A 15,093-nucleotide genomic window follows, 5' to 3' on the forward strand; every position below is an offset into this window, starting at 1 on the left:
GGTTTATCTAAAATATTTTTCGAATAGTTCTGAACATACTAAAGCATTTTCTAAAGAGTTCCCGACACTAGCAATGTTGTATGATTTTTTTATAAATTAATACCGCTCGAAAGCCGAGTATTTAGAGAGAATAAGGTGATATGCTGTACGAAATGTCGCAGTTCCGGTTTATCTAAAATATTTTTCGAATAGTTCTGAACATACTAAAGCATTTTCTAAAGAGTTCCCGACACTAGCAATGTTGTATGATTGTTTAAAAAATTAATACCGCTCGAAAACCGAGTATTTAGAGAGAATAGGGTGATATGCTGTTCGAAATGTCCCAGTTCCGGTTTATCTAAAATACTTTTCGAATATTTCTGAACATACTAAAACATTTTTTAAAGAGTTCCCGACACTGGCAATGTTGTATGATTGTTTAAAAAATTAATACCGCTCAAAAACCGAGTATTTAGAGAGAATAGGGTGATATGCTGTACGAAATGTCACAGTTCCGGTTTATCTAAAATATTTTTCAAATAGTTCTGAGCGTACTGAAGCATTTTCTACAGAGTTCCCGACACTAGCAATATTATATAATTTTTTTTATAAATTAATACCGCCCGAAAGCCGAATATTTAGAGAGAATAGGGTGATATGCTGTACGAAATGTCGCAGTTCCGGTTTATATAAAATATTTTTTTAATAGTTCTAAACATACTAATTTATTTTCTAAAGAGTTCCCGACACTAGCAATGTTGTATGATTGTTTAAGAAATTAATACCGCTCGAAAACCGAGTATTTAGAGAGAATATGGTGATATGCTGTACGAAATGTCGCAGTTCCGGTTTATCTAAAATACTTTTTATATAGTTCTGAACATACTAAAACATTTTCTAAAGAGTTCCCAACACTAGCAATGTTGTATAATCGTTTAAAAAATTTAACCGCTCGGCTTTCGAGCGGAATTAATTTATGAAAAAAGCATACAACATTGCTAGTGTCGGGAACTCTTTAGAAAATGCTTTAGTATGTTCAGAACTATTCGAAAAATATTTTAGATAAACCAGAACTGCGACTTTTCGTACAGCATATCACCCTATTTTCTCTAAATGTTCGGTTCGGGCGGTAATAATTTATAAAAAAATTATACAACATTGCTAGTGTCGGGAACTTTGTAGAAAATGCTTCAGTACGCTTAGAACTATTCAAAAAATATTTTAAATAAACCGGAACTGCGACATTTCGTACAGCATATCACCCTATTCTCTCTAAATACTCGGTTTTTGAGCGGTATTAATTTTTTAAACAATCATACAACATTGCCAGGGTCGGGAACTCTTTAGAAAATGCTTTAGTATGTTCAGAACTATTCGAAAAGTATTTTAGATAAACCGGAACTGCGACATTTCGTACAGCATATCACTCTTTTCTCTGTAAATACTCGGTTTTCGAGCGGTATTAATTTTTTAAACAATTACGCAACATTGCCAGTGTTGGGACCTCTTTAGAAAATGCTTTAGTACGCTCAGAACTATTTGAAAAATATTTTAGATAAACCGGAACTGTGACATTTCGTACAGCAAATCACCCTATTCTCTCTAAATACTCGGCTTTCGAGCGGTATTAATTTATAAAAAAATTATACAACATTGCTAATGTCGGGAACTCTGTAGAAAATGCTTCAGTACTCTCAGAACTATTCGAAAAATATTTTAGATAAACCGGAACTGTTACATTTCGTACAGCATATCATTCTTTTCTCTCTAAGTACTCGGTTTTTGGGCGGTATTAATTTTTTAAACAATCATACAACATTGCTAGTGTCGGGAACTCTTTAGAAAATGCTTCAGTATGCTCAGAACTATTCGAAAAATATTTTAAATAAGCCGGAACTCCGAGATTTCGGAAAATTAGCAGATAATTTTTTCAATATACTTTTTTTTTGGCAAAATCAACAGAACTATTACTAAAAAGTATCAGGAACTATAGAACTCGACTGCATGCGACAAGAACTTTTTTTTATTTCTGATCTGCTAGAAAATGATCTGCTACGGGAAGTTAGCAGATCATTTTTTCGATCGACTGTTTTTTGGGTAAAATCACCAGAACTATTACTAAAAAGTATCAGGAACTATAGAACTCGACTGCATGCGACAAGAACTCCCTTTTATTTTTGATCTGCTGGAAAATGATGTGCCAACTTCACAGACATCTAGAAGATTAAGTATTTTTTAGAGGTGTTTGAAAATAGAGTATTTTTTAAAAGTGAAAAAACGTGTAAATTGACTATATATATTTATTTTAGAATAAAATGTTTACAAAAAGTTATAATTTTAAGAAGATATTATTTTAGTCCAAATTAACGGCGCATTCAATACGAAATCTGCATCTGTGATCATCATCTGTGCGGCGCAAACAGTTGTTACTTCATTTGTGTGCGCCCGGAACTATCTGTTTCGCAGAGCGCACATTTCGCACGACTCTTCCCTTATAATAGTGCAACCTCGAACTACAGGCTCGTCAACTTTTAATATCTTAGCTATTAATCGCCTCGTAGTCATGCGTAAGGATTGACGTGTCAAACGCTGCTGTGGCTCGATCAACGCAAAAGCTAAGTTTTTGCGAAGAGAGTATCTCCTCTCCTCTACCCCAGCCATTCTGCACAATAAAAAAATTATATTATTATTTCTGAATAGGGGAGACCGGGGCTAAAAGGTCAGTTTTTTTTCGGTGCCGATTTTTAACAACAAAATAAATAATTGTAGTTAAATGTGGTATACCACTGTAAAGAGTGAACCTTTAGCTACAAAATTTATATAGGAAATTTTTGTCTACGTCGCTTTGTTTAACCGGTATAGAGCAAAAACGACAACGGTGGAAAAATTGAAATCTCAAAAATGCCGGGGTATAACAGTCTGCACTGCATTTTCAATATATATACGTACATCTAATTCTAAAAAATAATAGGATACATGCAATAATTGTTTTTTAAGAGAAAAATATAAAAAATTATTTAAAATTTTTATGCGAAACATTATTAAAAAATAGTTACGAGGGTTCCTCTTTCCGCAGAAGTCACTCGCCCGACTTGTTTCACTCCTCGACGTCCGATGACTCTATTCGGTGTCTGAACGGTTGTAATTCCCGTCTCATCCATATTCCATATGCAGTGAGCCCGAAAATGCCTTGAAAATGCACCCGGACTGCTTACTGATCGATTAGCCCCAAACACAAGTTTCAGGTTTGATCGCCCACGAAATATTAGACATCAACGATAATGAAAAAACTACACTGGATTCGTGTTCAGCATGCATTACTCTTTATAATCACGTACCTCGAGATTCGGAGAGCAAATATTATTGCAGATATTACAAAATTTCCACGCGCAGAAAATGTAACTTTCACCTTTCGAAAACACGTTTGCCCTCGTAAAAATCATAACACGGTAGGTAACCTGCCGAAACTCCGTTGGTCACATGGGTACTATAAGCAGCGTTTACAATGTTAATAGCGAGTTTGCACAATATACAGGTTCCGAGATATTTGATTAGACGTATTTACCCCGTAGACGTTTTAGCCCCGGTCTCCCTTACTTTTTGAACAACAAGAATCATGATTTTATATAATTATAGAAAATTATGTAAAATCCTAATAAATAACTTCAGAAATGATAAAGTTTATACTAAAAACGATAAAAGATGTTCAAATACTTACATTCAATACGATTCCAGTTGATAAATTTACAAAAAGCTAAATTTCGTAATTTTTTCAGTCACCCACTTGACACACGCTCTAAATACACTAGTGCGAATTCGCACCTTCTCGATGTTTTAATATTTCTTGCTCGGTTTCGAAACCAATAACGTCGCTTATTTTCGTAGATGTTACCCTAGGTTGCTGACATATTTGTCGTAATGGGGGGGAGACTGTTAGAGTACGCAAGTAGAAAGTTACAGAAGGAAGAAATTTTCGGCGGCGCCAAATTTGCACTAGTGTGGTTATTACGGGTTAATAATCCATAAAGTATATTTGTTCAAGAACGAATAATTTTTCGCCATTTAATACATATAATGAAGGTAATAGATAATAGGGATAAGATAAATATAAATTATACATTATAATCAATTTATATATATCTTTGACTGATTATGGTTTAAACTAAAAGTAATTATGCAGTAATATGGACCATCCTCCGATGACCTTGACCTTGACATATGTTGTCAAGGTCACCCTCCTGAGTGACCTTCAGAAGGTTTTAGCCGTCGCTCGTTTTTTATTAAAAAGTTATTAACAAAAAAAGTTTCGAAAATATAGCAGTTATTTTAAGTATTGAGAGGCATAAACGACTAATATTACGTCTTTTTTTTTTAAGTAGAGAATATCTCGTTTCGCGTGAAAGTCGCTACTGTACCAAAACACAACATTTAAAGCAGTAAATTGTTGATAAATTAAAGCTTTTTTATTAAAGCAGAGAATACTTTATTTCGCGAAAAAGTCACTGCTTTACCAAAACAAGTTTCTTCTGAAGTAGAGAATACTTTATTCACTGCTTTAAATGTTGTGTTTTGGTAAAGTAGCGACTTTCACGCGAAACGAGGTATTCTCTGCTTAAAAAAAAAGATGTAATATTGGTCGTTTATGCCTCTCAATACTTAAAACTTTTTAGACACAAAAATAGTTGGGTAACATATTTTTTTAGCTCCCCCCATTGATTATCGCTGTTGGAGTCACAACAATGCTATTTATCAAAAGAGACACGAGAAAATATCAAAATTCGGAAAAGGTCCTATTCTACATAATTTATACCAATTAAGAAATTACAGGACAAAATGATAAATAGGGGTTGGATGGACTTCGCTTTGCGTGGAAATACATTAGTCGTTTATGCCTTTCAATAGGTACTCAAAATAACTGCTATATTTTTGAAACTTCTTTGTTTTTAATGAACAACGAGCGACGGCTAAAACCTTTTAAAGGTTATGACCTCAGGGTCATGACCTTGACAACATATGTCAAGGTCAAGGTCATCAGAGAGTGGTCCGTATTACTGCATAATTACCCATATTTTAATATTGCATATATTCTTTCTATCTTGTATTAAGAAATGTTTTTACGGATATTATTAAATAACTTGACTTAAATAATTAAGATTAATTTAATTTGTTGCTGCGCTTATTTAATTCACAAACATTTACAAATATTTAATTAATTCTTTAATTAAATATTTAAATAATTATTTATTTCAGGTCTGTCGATAATGTATCAAATATTAACGAGATTAATACTCTCAAGATTTCCGTATTATTTCCCCATTTATTTCATTCTTTTGGTAAGCATATCTTCCATCTCCTTGGCCAAAACTTCTTCAGGCTGAAGTACACAATATATTTTTCTTAATAAACGTGACAATATAATGATAATTCTTAAACTTTAAGATAATAGAAACCGTGATGACGGTGTTATTATTTAAAAATAATGTTATATTACATTAAATATACAAATTTAGATATTTTTCCTTCATGTTTCGCTAACTTGCCACGCATAACTTCAAAAATATAACACAAGATTTAAAAATTTAAAAACTAGAATAAAAATATCATGAAATATATCAAATATCGTGAAATGCATGATAGTTTAAAAGATATGCCAATAAAAATAATTACAAACAAGTATTACAATAAAAAAAAGAAAACTCTGATTCAAGAGGTGGCAAGTAAATTTTCGAGCGTTTTAAAATATCGTATTAATATTCTTCAGCTTGAGAAGTAAATCAAAGTGATGTATCATTAGTTTAAAAAAAAGTTTCTGTTACTATACGACATGTTATTTTGAAAAACAACAGTAATTTATTGTAATAAAATGACGGAAATCAAACGTATGTAGGGATGGGTATATTGACTCATATCAAGGCACGCATAGCTGGTTTTGCTATTGCCGCACGCGTGAGATGTGTGTGAATATGTGATTTGCTACCTACAATGCTGATAAAAGCTATATAGATATATACTAAGCTATAGACACTTTTTAAATTACCGGTAAGCGTTACTATCTACGGACAACAATTTGAAATGTCTAATATAGCATGACACACGCCAGAAACGAGTTAATCAAAATGTCTTATCAATGATTTACTTAAGTTTATTTCTACTTATAAAATACAGTTTGGGAGAAATCAAATTATTACATCAAAAAACTGAAAAATGAAACTTACCTCATATAGCGTTTTCGATTTGTTGACTCAACCCGACTCGAGTCACATTAAAAGTTCGAAAAAATGATAATGAAATATAATAATATGCCGCCATAATGCTAAGAATATGTGATGGAAGTTAAGAAATGCTTTCTACCATGTTTGGAGTCATCGAGTTTCAAATTGAACTTTCTATCTGACCCGAGTCGGGTCGAGTCACCAATCGAAAATACTAATAGTTTCAACGCTGTTTAGTCGAATCGGCTGTCATACGGCGCCACTCAGTCATGACAGTTTACGAATTAACTCAGTATTGTCAACCTAATTTACACGAAAACAAGTATACCTGCATTGCGCACTTTTGTTCCACTGCATGCGAACTTTTGCCCCACCGGTAGGGCAAAAGTGCGTTTTTGCAATCAGTTCAAGAAAAGTTTATTACATAGAATGTATTCAAAATATAGACATAAACCCTAGTGAACTTTGAAAGAGAATGTTTGAAGATTTTACAGTTCAAATTTCAAGACTCTAGCTATATCTCAACGGTAGATATATGGGATCAAAAACTAAGTGCGTACTTTTGCCCCATTCTACTCTATGTATATTATCTACATTGTAATTTATTGCTTCTGTAACTATTAATTTCTTTACTTGCGCACCATGTACCGCGCCTGACTCGTATCGTCGTTTATTAATTTGTTGATATTTTCACGAGTTTAATGACATATTTAAAATTAATTGTTTTTCTGCAACAGCATTTTGCTATTCAATCATCACAAAATAACTTTAAAAGATACAATCTTTATTAAGAAGTACATATCTGTTACTCGTTTTGTATTTCTATTATGTTTTTATTAATTTAACATGGACTTTTGTCGTATAGCCAACTTACCCTACTATCGGGGCAAGCTGGCTACAATGCAGCATGTTCGTATTTCACTTATTACAATTGTATAATACAATATACAGAAGCGTTCCTGGCATGAAAATGTAGAAAAAGATTCTCTCTATCATATTTTAATCATGATAATTAGTTGTTTAAAAAATAAAATGCCGAAATTGTGAAAACTGTGCCAATGAGACCCAGTCTCCTCTATACACTTTTTATTTTTTCAGTCACGACTGAAATATATCAAGCATCGTGAGATGCGATGATAGTTTAAAAAATATGCGCACATAAAGATTATCATTACAATTTTTATTACTACGATATATAATATATATGGTTATTTCTTTATCATAGAGGAGACCGGGGCTATGTGTCCACACTTTACGCTTTTTTCAAGTTTACTAAAAAACTAATAAAGATATTTGGCTAAAATTTTCATGGTATAACCTTTCAACCTTGCTATTAAAAAAAAAACATAATTAGAATCGTTGATCTTTTAACATTTTAAAGAGGCGAATTTTTTAAGTGGACAAGTCAAGCGTAGACAGATAGCCCCATATACGGGGCTATCTGTCCACATAATAAAAAACACATTATTTATATTAATTTTTATACTTATTTATAATATTATTTATTATTAATATATAATATTGAAAAAACTACCTAGTCGTTGGAGTCAGAGAAATAGTAGGCACTTTGTGTAGATTTTTTGACAAGTTTCCTGCGTAGAGCTGACTTTTCTTTATGTATATACGGTGGCATCAAACTGATTTTGAGTCCGTTGCAAAATTAATGTGATGAGTTTCTTTTGTCCCCTCAATTCTTTAATCTTTTTTTTTATTTGGGGCCTTTACTTTATCCTCGGCAGCGTTTGAAATAGAAAATACTCAATAATTTAAGACAAACTCATATATTTAACTTGACGTGTATTTTTAAAATAAAAATTTGGTGACGATTCTTGAACCGCAGGATCAAGTAGTTGCTCGTAGGTCACTTTTTTACAGTAGCGAGTGAGAGCTCGAACTTTATTCCAAAGTCTAATGCTGTTTTTACGAAAAGATTCTCGCTCAATTTTTGTTCTTTTAATCGCTCTAAATATAATTTTATTGGATATGTCTACCTTATCCGTCTTAAGGAAAGTCTTTCTTTTGTAGTTACGCACCATTATCTATTTATAAAAGAACAATTCGTCATTGAAGTGCGGACATATTGCCCCATCAAAAATAGAACAGATAGCTCCGATCACGTTTTTCAGTCTTTAACATGTTGCCAATTTTAGATAATGCGGAATTAAGATTTGACGCTTCTCACACCTGATAACTATATATTAATTGATAATATTATGAATTGCTTACTTTAATTTAAGTTAAACTACTGTTGCACAGCAAATTTTTCGACCGTCAAAAAATGTGAATAATTGTTTTCGCTTTTCTTTTAACGTATATAGCGTCTGCGAGAGGCATCGCAAGAAAACTACTACTTGTTACAATGGTAGAGACATCTGTCTCTTAAAACTTGAGATAGCAGTACTGTGGACACATAGCCCCCGTAGACAGATAGCCCCGGTCTCCCCTATTCTTTAGCAAAATTGTGAAAGAAAATATTTAATTGTATATCTAATTATTACTATTTCTTTTCTGTTGCAGATTTATTGTTGACGAATGACGTACGTGAAGTTTATGTGTTTTAATTTTCAATCAAGTGTGCGGTAATTTGTTAATTGAGTTGATTGCGAAGTGTAGAATTATTGTAAAACTATTGTGTAATGTGAACTAATATGAGAAAAAGATGACGTCGCTGATTCAGAGAGACTTCGGGTCCCAGAGGAAGAGGGAATCCACCAGCAGTACAGCGTCCAGCTATTTAATGGTAAATATTACAATTTTATGGCGTCGAACGCCAAGATCTGTGAGAGTGCTACAGTTTTTATTTCTTTTCTCAGAAACTAGTCAGTGAATCATAGTGAAATTTATTGAGAATCTGTGCCAATGTATTTTCTATAGGGGAGACCGGGGCGAAGTCGTCACCGGGACGGAGTCGTCATTGCAATTATCTCGAAATCTGTATGTTGTGTAAACTCGCCATTAATACTGTAAACGCGGCTTATGGTGCCCACGTGACCAACGGAGTTTAGTGAGGTTATGTGCCATGTTGTGATTCTTATCGAGGCAAACGTGTTTTCGGAGGTCGAAAGTAAAATTTTTTGCGCGTCGAAAATTTGTAATATCTTAAATATTATTGTGTCTCCAAATCTCAAAGTGATTCTAAAGAGTAATGCATGCTGAACACGAATCCAGTGAAGTTTTTTTATTTTCATTGATTTCTAATATTTTATGAGCGACCAAGCTTGAAACTTGTGTCCGGGGCGAAGTCGTCACCAAGCCATATCATGGAGGCTTCCGGCGAAAATCAAAGTCAAAGAAGCAGCAGTGGTCGGATTCCGGCGAAAACTTGAATAATATGTGCTGCGTGTGCTCAGAGATGACAGAATAGAGCTGACGAGAAACGTGCGAGCATAGGGCACATAAGTGTGTGCGCTTTTCTTGTAATTATTTTCCGCCATCGTGTTTTTAATTAATGTTTCCATTTTTCTATTAAAAAATAATATGTATCCTATCATTTTTCGTGATCGGAATTATGAATTTTCATTTAAAATTCAGTCCGAGAATGGAGTGACGACTTCGCCTTGGAAATTTTGACATTTTAATTTTTGCACCTTTGTCGTTTTCACTCTATACCAGTTGAACAAAGCGACGTAGGCCAAAAATGTCCGTATAAATTTTGTAGCTAAGGGTTTACTCTTTACAACGTACGGTATACCACATTTTACTAAAATTATTTGTTTTGTTGTTGAAAATTGGCACCGAAAAAATAGTGACGACTTCGCCCCGGTCTCTCCTACACCGTAATTTTTTCAAAAATTGTTCTCTATTTTTTCTTTATACTAGTTAGATATGGATTCTGAATGCATATATTTGATAACCTGTCAATCTCCATAAGAACTCATACGAAATTAAAAAGTTAATAACTTTTAAACGAGTCAGACAATCGATCGCAAATTTAACACAGGTTTTTGGGATATATAAGTGCACAATCTCTGTAAATTTCACCTTCATCCCTCTATTTTGACTTAAGCGATATACATCCTTAATAAAACAATATAAAAGTTTATGTACATACTTATGTGTGTGTATACATATAATAATATACATATGTATATGTCTAAATGCAAATGTTAAATAATATTCAAGTATAGGGTTCTAAAACCACTTAGAATCCTTTTGATTATAGTTATTAATACATTTTAATTTTAGTTTAAATAAAGTTAAATTTTATTAACTAAAAATGTTCTAAACTAGAAAATTATTATATATATGTCGTAGGCTTATAGAAAAATCAGCCCGTTAGCTAAAATCCTAGGAACTTAGCTAAACGCAGGCCAATAGAGTAATGAACCGTGAATTAGCGTAATAGCCTAGTAAATTCAGCCTCTTAGGCTAAAAACCGGCTGTTAGCCTAACACGCTGACACGCTGTGGGCAGTTAGAAAAATGATCATTGGATAGCATTGCAAATGTAAACAAAACATTTAATTACACATGCACATTATTACATACGTTATTATTTATTAATGTAAGTAGAGCTCATGTGGCAACGAGAGTTGCCAGGAGTTTTGGGAGCTACTCTTTTTCTATTACACGTTTGGCAACAGGAAACAAATATTTCAGCGAAGCATTTTATAATTAATTATAGAACATTTCCAAGTTATTTCCACGTTAAAAATATATTTCTTTTTTCGAAAATACATTTGGGAGGAAAATCGATTCAAGTCGATAATTTTGGGACACCCAGTAGTTGGTGATTCGCACGTGTCTCGGCGTGAATATCCGCGCGGATAACTTGAATGCGAATAAGCGTGTCTTTTACCGCTGCGAAAGAGGAAATTGCGTGACGTACAAGAGAAACTGACGCTATTTGTCACGGCGAAGCGTGAGGGAATGGCGGATGCTGTCGCAGGAAAATTTTCGGCGAGCATGGAAAAAGTTTTTTCCCGACACGACGTCACCCCATGTCTTTCTGCATTATTATCGGCGTCGTCCTTCGCTTTGATTACTTTTGCGTGCGTTATTTCTATTTTTTATCTCCCTGTACTTCTTCGTGCACGAGTCGAGAATTCAAAATTCAACGTTCTCCTGCGCTAGAAATCACGTTGTAATTTTTTATGCGCACGACCAAGGAAAAAAAAGAGATAAAATATCGAAAGAAATGAAATATCGAAATATCAGACTTTTTAAAAATAAAAAAATATTAAGAAATATATACAGGGTGTTCCAGGTTAGGTCAATAAAACGTCGATTTTCTATAAGACCCTGAAGTTTTATTGACCTGACCTGAAACACCCTTATATTTGATTTAATTTTGATAAGGCGTTCAAAAGAAAATAAGCTCAAAACAATGAAAAAAGCAGAAACTTGAAAAAAACCACCTTTCGATGATCTTTGTGTAAACACTACATTTGTAGCGTAAAGCGTTCGCTTTAGTTTAACAATTAGTAGCTAGTTATTTTTAAAAATCATCAAAAAACGTGATTTTTAACATTTTTATTAGCTATAACTTATTCAACAAAGCGTTTGAGGACCTATGTTTATAGGAACTTTTTTGTTCCAAATTCAATTTCCTGTAAGATTCTGAAATTTTATTGACCTGATCTGGATCATCTTGTATATTTATCTTTTGGAAATATAATTTTGCTCGTAAAACAGATAAGATTGACATATTTTTCACATTTTTTTCATAACATTTAGAATAAATATTGAACAATCAATATAAAGGTATATTATCAACGACGATGAATATGTATAAAAAGTAGCGAGGAGATTGCAGTGAGGCGGAAAGTGAAGTATCATCGTGGCATCTGGGGAAGCCTGTGGTAAAGTACGAAGTCGGCGAAATCCCGTCTTTAATATAAATTTCGTCATGCATCGCTCCTGGGTCGAGATATCGAGAGTCTTTGTAGAATTAATGTTCGCGATGTTTCCCTTTCATTTCCGGCCGTGAACCGGCTCGGGGTTCTCAAAACGTGATGGATCGCCCGAATATATTATGCGAGATTGCATCCTAGCGATAAAAATAATCCGCGCGTATACTTGGACAATATACATCCAGAAACATGCAACAACAAAATTATAGTTTACAATAGAAAATATCTAAACTTGTTTTATATATTTTACTTATTCCTTATATACATTTTATTTTACTTAGTTATTTATTTATTCTGATTTTAGTATTCTACAATATATTGTTGATGATATATTTAGTTTGCCGTTTTAATATTTTTATTAAATTACTTGCAAAACAGATAATATATTTGATTATATATTTTATTAAATAACTATAATAAAATATATATCACATTATTATATATATTTTTTTCAATAATAAAAATGTCATAATTAAGCCATATGTGAAAAGCTTCGTAACATATAAATTCTATTTTAAGACTATAGAAATAAAATGGGTTAAGAAACAACTTGCAATCATATTCTTACAGGTACTTTGGTACGTAAAATTACAGACGGAAATTGACCTCTAACAATAGATGGCCTAAAATGGGTTTTATGCAAATTCGTACATACTATGTTAGATATGTGAGAGATGCATAAGGGTCACTACAAAACTACTCGTGAATATTCAGTGGAGCATTAACTCACCGCGCATAGCTTACTCGGGTGGGGACCATCTGTACTTATCCGCGCGCCAAGTTAAAGCGTTTTTAAGCTGTCGGGACAGCGGGGTAGCTGCTAATACGAGGGTCGTCAAGGGAGGGACGACGATGATGGAACGGATCACGTCGTCCAGCATAATCGCGCAGACAGCTCACTTCATATCCGCGTTTCGGATAATTGCGGACGTTTTACAAATGAACGTATCCCTCATCGCGGACGAAACTTTGATCATAGTCGCCGTTATTAATCGTGCAAAGTGCGAAGCTCGAAAACAGAAGAGGGCATTACGTCATTGGTTCTGTCGAAAGTGTTAAACTGTATCTTTATAATAATATTTATGCAAAAATGCAAAATGGTTTATTCCTGAAATGTGCAATCGATTATCTAACACGCGTATAAAGTGTAAAAAGAATGAAACATCGTTTATCACTGAGAATCGCATTATTTTAACTAATAAAATTATTTAAGCATTAAGAAAAACTTAAAATGTTTTATTAGTATGTTTATCATTTATTGGAAAGAATGAAAATGCAGCTTGTCATTCCAATTATAAATATTTATTTTAAATTTCTTTTTATAAATTATTAACAGCTTTTTTATCACTTTGAATTTAACTTTAATTCTTTAATGATAAAGGTATCTTATATTTTGTGTTGTTTAAGTTATACTATATGTATATGCATATAGATGATTAAAAAATAAAAATTTTAATATAAAGTATTAAAATAAATTCATAAACAATTTTTTTGCAAATATGAGTAAAACGAAAGTATATTGGATAATATTGTATGTATATGTGTGTTGTGTGTGTGTGTGTGTGTGTATGTGTATGTATTTTTTTCTCCGCATATTTTGTTTATGACATTGACTTGACAATTTAAAGGAACAGAAGAAGAAACAGAAAGAGAAGAATTCGTTGCAGAGTAGCAACTTTGCAAGGGTCTCTTTGGCGACGCGACGCGCGACGCCTCAATTTTGCAACGGTTGATCGTATCGGGAGTTTGAGGGACGACCGGTCCCCTTTAAGTCGTCGACTTAAAGGCGCGCTTCCACACGGAAGAAATAATCCGGAGTAAGAGCACCGTCGTACATTTTACAGGTTTCGACTTTTAGCGATGCCGCGCGTTGCGCCTTTCCAAATAATTTAACATCGTTTTAAGTTGATTGAAGACGAGATTTATTGCAATGAGCAATCTTTTTGCGTTGCTCCCTTTTAAATCACCGCCCTCGATTTTACATATAATTTTCATTGTAGACTTATAATATTAGTATGAGAAATATTTCTGATAAATATAATCATAAGAAAAAAGATGAGCTATTTATAAATGTATATTTGTCACAATTTTCTATTATAACGAATTATTTAAGCAATTTATTTGTGTGCAGATATCTAAATTATTCTTTATATCAATTTATATATACGTATACATTACATAGATAACGAATATTTTTGAATTAATTAAATGACATTTGTATGAGAAATTTCTAGCTAAATTGATTTCTTCAACAACCTAGTAGCTGTATATAGAAAAACTATTAATAAACAATAATGCGGCTATATACATATATGTATAAGCTCATTATTGTATAATTTTTTTATTTTTTAACGGGTGCATTCATTTAACAGGTAAAACAACATTCAATAAGCACAATTTATAAAAATAAAATATATTTTCTTGTGTCTGTGCAGTAAATTAGACTTGAAGCGATCAGCATTAGTCCGAATTCCAATCACGCAGTCCCATTTTTTCTCTCCCTCTCGCCTTCAACGTTATTAGCGTGCCGCGTTCTAAATACGCATCTTCTGTTTTGATCGGATGTTGCTATAGCAATTCAACCAGTTACCACTGGTAGCGGAGTATCGATTCCCAGGTGGCAGTCAGTGCCTGTACATTCACGATTAAGTTCAGTCACCCGCAATACGCGCGTTAAGTGTTGTAGATACATTTTAATGTCAACATTTAATATTAAATAATGTTAAATTTCTAGTGTAGTATGAACTAACATACTTTAACAATATGAAGCAATCAAATTTTCTCTTTAATAATATAGAATAAAAATCCTAGTTCTCTCGTATACGTGTATATGTGTGTACAAATAATTTAAATATATATCTATTCCGTGCTCCAATTTTTTTATAATGTAATACTAACAATGTAGTATGATAATACCTCAAGATCTCTTCAAGTAAAAAAAATATAGGTACGAGAAAACGAAATCCGTTAAATCACGGGAAATGTCACTACGCAATCAGTCTTGTCATTTGAATTTTACACGAAATTAAAGGCAAACAAGCTCGAAACGAG

General features: G+C 32.9%; 1 long non-coding RNA gene across 1 annotated transcript in view; it reads left to right on the top strand.

The window, feature by feature from the left end:
* The window catches only part of LOC139783056 (uncharacterized), a 76,751-nt gene that overhangs the window by 9,965 nt on the left and 51,693 nt on the right, over positions 1–15,093 (top strand). Inside the window, exon 2 of the long non-coding RNA XR_011721102.1 lies at positions 8,709–8,931. This is a non-coding gene — a long non-coding RNA (uncharacterized lncRNA). The remainder of the gene's footprint in view (positions 1–8,708; positions 8,932–15,093) is intronic.

This window comes from Temnothorax nylanderi, unplaced genomic scaffold (assembly GCF_030848795.1).
Source record: "Temnothorax nylanderi isolate EJ_2023f unplaced genomic scaffold, tnyl_v1.0 TNYL_tig0465_pilon, whole genome shotgun sequence".
Classification (NCBI taxonomy): Eukaryota; Metazoa; Arthropoda; class Insecta; order Hymenoptera; family Formicidae; genus Temnothorax; species Temnothorax nylanderi.